General features: G+C 38.6%; 1 protein-coding gene across 1 annotated transcript in view; it reads left to right on the top strand.

Annotated features, from left to right (window-relative positions):
* The first annotated feature begins 6,973 nt into the window (after positions 1-6,973).
* Positions 6,974-7,785, top strand: part of LOC138962795 (oligodendrocyte transcription factor 3-like) — an 8,916-nt gene continuing 8,104 nt past the window's right edge. Inside the window, exon 1 of the mRNA XM_070334757.1 lies at positions 6,974-7,785. This exon is cut by the window's right edge and continues 372 nt beyond it. The gene's annotated coding sequence lies outside the window, so the exon portion shown is untranslated.

A 7,785-nucleotide genomic window follows, 5' to 3' on the forward strand; every position in this document is an offset into this window, starting at 1 on the left:
CCTCCGACTGGTTTGAAATCTTGCAAAGAGCTGTGACGTAATGAGTGGATGTAGTCTTCAACAGTTCAGGGCCAGGATTGGGGGCTACTCCGGTGTCGCAGTCAAACTATCGACGCATAAACTTTATTTTATGAATATCAGAAATGTTAATTCATGTCTAGTTCTTTTGTTGTACGGGTCAAGAGGCTTGTCGCTAGCCCTCTTATTGTTCTTGATATTAAACGATGCCAGTTTTTCACACCATTTGAGTCGTCGAAGTCGATGTTGTAATAACGGTTTGAAAAATAAGACGAACTTTTCTAATGTCCTCGTCAGTACATTGATGTTTGTGAACATGCTTTTCTGTTTCATATGTTTGTGTTTGTTGCTGCTTTGTGGGGATGTGGAACCAAACCCTGGACCAGTTCTTGATAGAGAACAAGGCATATCTATTGTTCATATTAATGTGCGAAGCCTTAAGAACAAAATATTTCATTTGCAGGCCGAATTAGGACGTTTCGATATTATTACTGTATCAGAAACGTGGTTGTCCACAGATGTTGATAATGAAGATATTAATCTGAATGGTTTTCATCCACCAATAAGATGCGATAGGCCTGGTGATGCTCATGGGGGTGTGGCGGTGTATGTGAAGAGTGATTTGATATGCAAACCCAGATACGATTTGAGCATACCTTCTCTAGAGGCGGTATGGGTGGAAACCAAAATCGACCAGGAGACCCTTCTTGTTGGTACTTTTTATAGACCACCAGATGCTAATGTAAATTACTGGGACTTGATTGATGAATCATTTCAGTCAGCATCAAGGACACCACAGAAATTGATAATACTTGGCGATTTTAATGCTGATTGTATGAACAACCCTCCGCCTCACCTTCAACGATTATTAAATGTTAATAGTTTGTTTCAAATCGTGACAGAACCAACACGAATTACAGAACATTCATCCACTCTTATTGACTTGATATTAACCCCATGTCCAGACATGATAGATGCAGTTGATATTTTCCCTCCAGTTTGCAGTGACCATTCTTGCCCGTATGTTAAAATAAAGAAAACAGTTAATTTAAAACGTTCATTCAAGCGCACCATTTATAATTATTCAAAACTCAATATTGGGAAATTTGTAGATGATTTGCTAAATCTAGATTGGCCTGAGGTTGTTAACTTAGAACCACTGGATGCAGCAGTCGAATCATTTACGGATATACTAATGACTACTGCCAAGCACTGTATGCCTGTAAAAACAGTTGTGATAAATGAACGAGATGCCCCATGGATAACCGAGGGAATTAAAAAGTTGATAAGGAAAAAACAAATAATACACAGTTTAGCTAAACGTTTAGATTCTATGTGGTGTTGGGCGTTATTCAGACGCATTCGAAACATTTTAGTAGACAAAATTCGTAAAAGAAAAGAAGAATATGATATTGAATTGGATGATAGAATAAATTCGCAAATACATTTTGGTAACAAAGATTGGTGGAAGTTAGTAAATAAATTCATGACTAAGAAAGGCCTATCACAGTCAGAAATTCCACCAATTGACAATAACGGAATTATTTGTTATTCTGATGAGGAGAAAGCAGAAGTATTTAATACATTTTTTGTTAACCAATCTTGTGTTGATGATGAACATGATCCTTTTCCAACCCTGCCAGAGCACCCAGGATCCGCTCCTCCACTTATCATTACTACTGACATGGTTTCTGGAATTATTAAATCCCTTGACCAAAACAAGGCAGTTGGTCCCGATCTTGTTCATAACAAGATTCTTAAAGCAGCCGTAGACGTTGTCTCTGATCCACTTTCAAAACTGTTTAGTAGATCATTAGCCGAAGGTAAATTTCCAAAGGCTTGGAAAGTGGCACATGTTACCCCAGTTTACAAGAAAGGCGAGAAGTCACTATGCACAAATTATCGCCCAATATCCTTATTAAGCTGTATCGGTAAAGTAATGGAAAAATGTATTCAAACTCATATGTTTACGTATTTGACAGATCATAATTTATTGACAGTATCTCAGTCAGGCTTTATTCCAGGTGACTCAACTGTCTTTCAACTTCTTGGTATATATGACGATTTGTGTCAATCTTTGGACAAGCAATGTACATCACAAGCAATATTTTTTGATATTTCCAAAGCGTTCGATAGAGTATGGCATCGTGGTCTGATTTATAAATTATACGCAATAGGTATAAGAGATATGTTATTAGAATGGATTAAAGATTATTTGTCTGATAGAACTCAAGCTGTAGTTATAAAAGGTTGCATGTCAAATTACCGCTGTGTTCATTCTGGTGTCCCTCAAGGGTCAGTCTTGGGGCCACTTCTGTTTCTTGTTTATATTAATGACATTGTTGTTGATATTAAATCAATAATTAAATTATTTGCCGACGACACGAGTATGTACGTGTCCCTCGATAATACACTTGAACGCACTGAAATTTTGAATTCTGATGCACAACAGATAATGCAATGGGCAAAAAATTGGAAAGTTAATTTTAATCAGTCCAAAACTGAATTATTGACTGTCTCTACTAGAAGACAACCGGAAACATTGCCGCTAAAATTTGGCGAAGAGATATTAATTGAAACCACTGTTCATAAACATTTGGGCGTGTATCTGCAAAATGACTGTAAATGGAATCATCATGTACACTCTATAGTTGTTAAAGCTCGTATTTTAGTTGCATGTTTGCGTTCCTATAAATATCGGCTCAGTCGCAAGGCACTAGAAATTATGTATAAGGCTTTTATTCTTCCTCATTTTGACTATGCAGATGTAATATGGGATAATTGCAATGCAATGTTGGCAGTTGAACTTGAAAAAATGCACCTAGATGCTATTAGAACTATTATTGGAGCTGTTCGTGGAACAAGCCATCAAAAACTTTACAATGAGTCAGGTTTTACAACACTGCAAGAACGGCGCAGAAAACATAAATTGATCGTTTATTTTAAATTAGTTAATGGTCTAGCGCCAGTGTACTTACTTGATTACTTACCATCTCTCATTTCAGCAGTAAATCCGTACCACCGACGCAAACCATATGATAGGCAAATGTTTCGATGTAGAACTGAATTATATAAGCATTCCTTTTTTCCTTCTGCAACATCTTTATGGAATGAATTACCTGATCATATAAAACAAACGAATTCAATTGGTTGTTTTAAAAGATTTTTGTCCAGAGATGACCCTCTAATTCCCCCGTATGTCTACTCTAAAGTTCGAAAAGCAGAAATCATTCATTGTAAATTAAGATTAGAGATAAGCGATTTAAATGCAGATATGTTTAAAAGACATTTGACAAATGATGTTTTCTGCAGGTGTGGTTTTCATGTTGAAAATTGTGAACACTTTTTATTTGACTGTCCATTGTACACGAATGTTAGAGCAACCACTATTGATACTCTACCAGATAATAATAATATTACTGTTTTGTGTGCTATGTACGGTAATAGTGACAAGTCCTTGGCTGAAAACACAGCGCTGTTTTATCAGATTCAGAAATTTATATTAGACAGCAAACGTTTTTGTTAACACCATATTATGTTTAGTCATTTTGTTACTAGAGCATTGAATTGATCTATAGTGGATGCAATATCTCTCTCTCTCTCTCTCTCTCTCTCTCTCTCTCTCTCTCTCTCTCTCTCTCTCTCTCTCTCTCTCTCTCTCTCTCTCTCTCTCTCTCTCTCTCTCTCCCTGTATCTGATTGTCCTCTGTGTCTCTATGTGTGTGTCTCTATGTGTGTGTGTGTGTGTGTGTGTGTGTGTGTGTGTGTGTGTGTGTGGTTTTTTTTGTGTGTGTGTGTGTGTGTGCACGTGTGTGTGTGTGAGTGTGCGTTGTGTGTGTGTGAGATTTCCGTACCACTGTTGCTATAGTTATCGTTGTTGTTGTTTTTGTTTTCATTTGTTTAAATATCATGCATTTACAATATTGTCCGCCACATTACTCGTTTGTTTCTAAGAGCACATTTATAAGTTTATCTTGTTGTGCTCCCTTAATTACAATTTTCAATTACGGCTTTGTATTTATGCAACTGAATAAAACTGTTTAAACCAATAAATACTGTATTCTGTAAAACAAAAACCGTGAGACCCCATACTTGCAATTAAACGCCACTTGAGGGTAGCGCATGCGTGCTGTTCTGGACCTTTACGTAAATGTTCCTGCAGATCGAGGTTAGAAACTGAAAAACACGGGACCCCATAGTTGCAATTAAACGCCACTTGAAAGGTATTAGTGAAATTAAGCGGTGGAGAGAGAGAGAGGGAGAGAGAGAGGGAGAAAGAGAGAGAGAGGGAGAAAGAGAGAGAGAGAGAGAGAGAGAGAGAGAGAGAGAGAGAGAGAGAGAGAGAGAGAGAGTATAATGCCTTAGTAGGTTTGGTTGGTTGGTTTGGTTGATGTCGTTTAGTTAATGTAGTTGCAGTTATGAGTTGTTGTTGGTTTAAAAAAAATGTTTACAATACTTTAATGGAAAATTACCATTGAAGTGATCAGTGCAGTTAACTTTACACCGTTGCACTGAATCTACGTGTCCTTATTTGCAAGCCGACCGCTGCAAGTTTTCATTTCTACAATAACTTATAGCGTCTTTTCTGTGATTCTGGATTTTCTTTACCTTACATCTACAAGACTAGAAAGGCGTATTAGCGTCAACATTATGTATCAAAACGTGGACGATAATGATTAGGCTATAACACTTCACGAGAAATGTTGGGCTTAAACCAAATTTGATTGGCAATGAACAGTCGCGTTACAGAGCAATTGATAAGGACATCCTTCTGAAGGCATTTTCTGTTTTTGTCAAATCATCACAAATGTGGAGAAAAAAAATCCCACGCATTGGTACAAAGAATCCAGGAAACTACTTTCAGAGTGGGATTTATTTTTCTCCGAAAATTTGAGAAGATTCAATCACGAATCCATCTGAGATAATTATGCAATAGATAATTATGCAATTAAAAAAAAAGACTGACATGTAAACAATGTCATGTAAGATTCGTTTCATCCTGAGAAGTAACTCTCCTTGCATGACCCCGAGTGATCCTTTACCAGCATTTTATCTACCGCTGGGAGAGGTACTAGACACATCAGATGATCTGCATGAACTGTAATAAAAATCCTCATTAATTTTTACCAGATCGCGAGCGCGTTTTAATAATCAACAAAAATGCTCCATCGTTGACACTGAACAGTCGTTGGAAACTTTTAAAACTGAACTATGATGAAAATGATGTGCATGACATTTCAAAACCACAGACCACGCTGTGCCTGTCAATCAAATTGCATGGCCACACGGTTTTAAACTGGTGGCGAACACACCACAGATTACCCACAATACCCACCCGTATTGCTTTGGACTGCTCTGGGACCCGGTGTTGACGAAATTTGATCACTAGGCGAAAAAGGGCCGAATATTTCCGAAAGATTGTCGTAGGCATGTAGATGTATATTGAGAATACGTGCTTCAAATTAAATCATACGAGGAAAACATTTGGCAAAGAAAGAGGAATAAAAACTTTTTAGTTGCAGCATGACGTTCAGACTATGGGTTTGCATAATAGTTATTTTGTTTGATTAAATAAGCGTTTCCAAGCTTTTATTAAATGAAAAGGCATATTTTGTAACTAAATACAGGAGAATCGTTTTGCTCTTTTTTTTCTCAAATCCGCTGAGTCACATCCGTGTGTATTGACTTATAATGGCTGTGTATGTCGATTATTTGATTGAATTCAATAGCTTAAGATTGCCGGATGACATAAACACTAGTCAATGTCGTTCTCTGCACATACGCCAATGATTGCCAGCTCGGGAATAAAGTGCTTGTGTGTTTATTCACGCGCCATCAGCAAAGCAAACTTTTATCTTGATCATCATCGAGGCACACTCTTTCCAGTGAAAACAGTCCGGCTCACCGTCTCAGATATTCTGTTTCTCCTTTTACCCTTGTTAAGTGTTTCTTGTATAGAATATAGTCAATGTTTGTAAAGATTTTAGTCAAGCAGTATGTAAGAAATGTTAAGTCCTTTGTACTGGAAAATTGCATTCTCCCAGTAAGGTCATATATTGTACTACGTTGCAAGCCCCTGGAGCAATTTTTTGATTAGTGCTTTTGTGAACAAGAAACACTTAACAAGTGGCTCTATCCCATCTCCCCCCTTTCCCCTATCCCATCTCCCCCCTTTCCCTCGTCGCGATATAACCTTCGTGGTTGAAAACGACGTTAAACACCAAATAAAGAAAGAAGAAGATAATCATGGCCAGGCTTTTACACAGGGTAAGACAATCCCTCTAACTTGACCACAAACCAAAAAGCAACACCTTGACTGTTTGCTGATGTGAGTGGTTTTTTTTTTTTTTTTAATGAAGTGACTTTGTCAAAGTAACGGTGGCTTTTTCAGAAATTAATTCGGAAGAAATCCCATTATGCACAGAGAACACCCCGGCTGTTGGTTTTTGGTATGTGACCCAGTGGAGGGATGGTCGTATCCCACGTAAAAGCCTGTCCAGATCTGTGTCTGTTTCACAGGAAGGACTGTGTCTACAAGACTCAGAAGAAAGCCTATGTTCACTTCAGTGCCTTGGCCGGGAGTATCGTTTGGAAAACATACGGGATCGATTAAGTAGTAACCGTGGTCTTTGACAACTTCAACGGTTTCAAGACCAACAACAGCAACAACGACAATCACGAAGGAGGGGGTTGGGTAGACGACGTTATTGCCTCTGTTGTCAGTGAGTATGCGTATGATGATGATGATGATGATGATGATGATGATGATGATGATGATGATGATGATGATGATGATGATGATGATGCTGCTGCTGATGATGATGATGATGATGATGATGATGCTGATGCTGATTATGATGATGATGAGGAGGAGGAGGAGGAGGAGGAAGAGGGGGAGGAGGAGTAGGAGGGACAATGCAGAGAAAAGTAAAGAGATTAACGTCGACGATTTTTTTTTTAAACTTAATGGATAGCCATGTTTCAACGGAGCATCTAATTTACAAACTCGTAGTACCTACAGTAATAATGAATAGTACCAAAGTGTTCAGTTTTTCAGTGGGGATGCAATTTTGGGTGAACACCGCAAGGCTCCGCCCCAAACCCCTTGCAGTTGCCAAACACGGGATCAGGCTTTTCACCCCCAGCTCCACCCCTTTCTCTGTCAGCCACCCCTATTAGACGCCACCCGGTTCTGTCACCCCTCAAACACAGTCAGCTGAGAAAGGGACTTCACTTGGTGTTGATAAACTCCCTCCCGATCTCTCGTCTCTTGAACAAATTGTGCTTTTCTGACGGTCAAAACGGTTCATGATTTTCTGCCGGCTGAGCTCGACCTCTGGACACAATTTGGACGTTGTGGTGAGGATTGAAAACCGATAGGAAAGATTATTGCTGTGTGGTTGATTTGCTGTCGATTCTGATTCTCATCGGTGATAGTTTTCGAGGAAGAACATTTCGATGTCGTATAATTTTTCGGAAAAATCACCAACAATTAACCCAAAAAAAGGTGTTAAATATTGAGACGTACGTGAAAAAAAAGTTGCGACTCCCGTTGCTCGTAAAAGTGGCGATTTGTTCTATTGACAAACAGTATTGTTTGTTACCCTGAACGCTGGGACAGTATCCTGTAGGAGTGCAGATTTTTTTCTTTCTTGTACTGTGACCCCCAAAAGAAGCGTGTTGAGACCCCACGAGAACAGTTAAAAGGAATCAACAAAGTCAATTTAATTCTTTCGTTGGACGGTTTCATTCTATAGACCATGTATAA

The sequence above is a fragment of the Littorina saxatilis genome, linkage group LG3 (genome assembly GCF_037325665.1).
Source record: "Littorina saxatilis isolate snail1 linkage group LG3, US_GU_Lsax_2.0, whole genome shotgun sequence".
NCBI lineage: Eukaryota > Metazoa > Mollusca > Gastropoda > Littorinimorpha > Littorinidae > Littorina > Littorina saxatilis.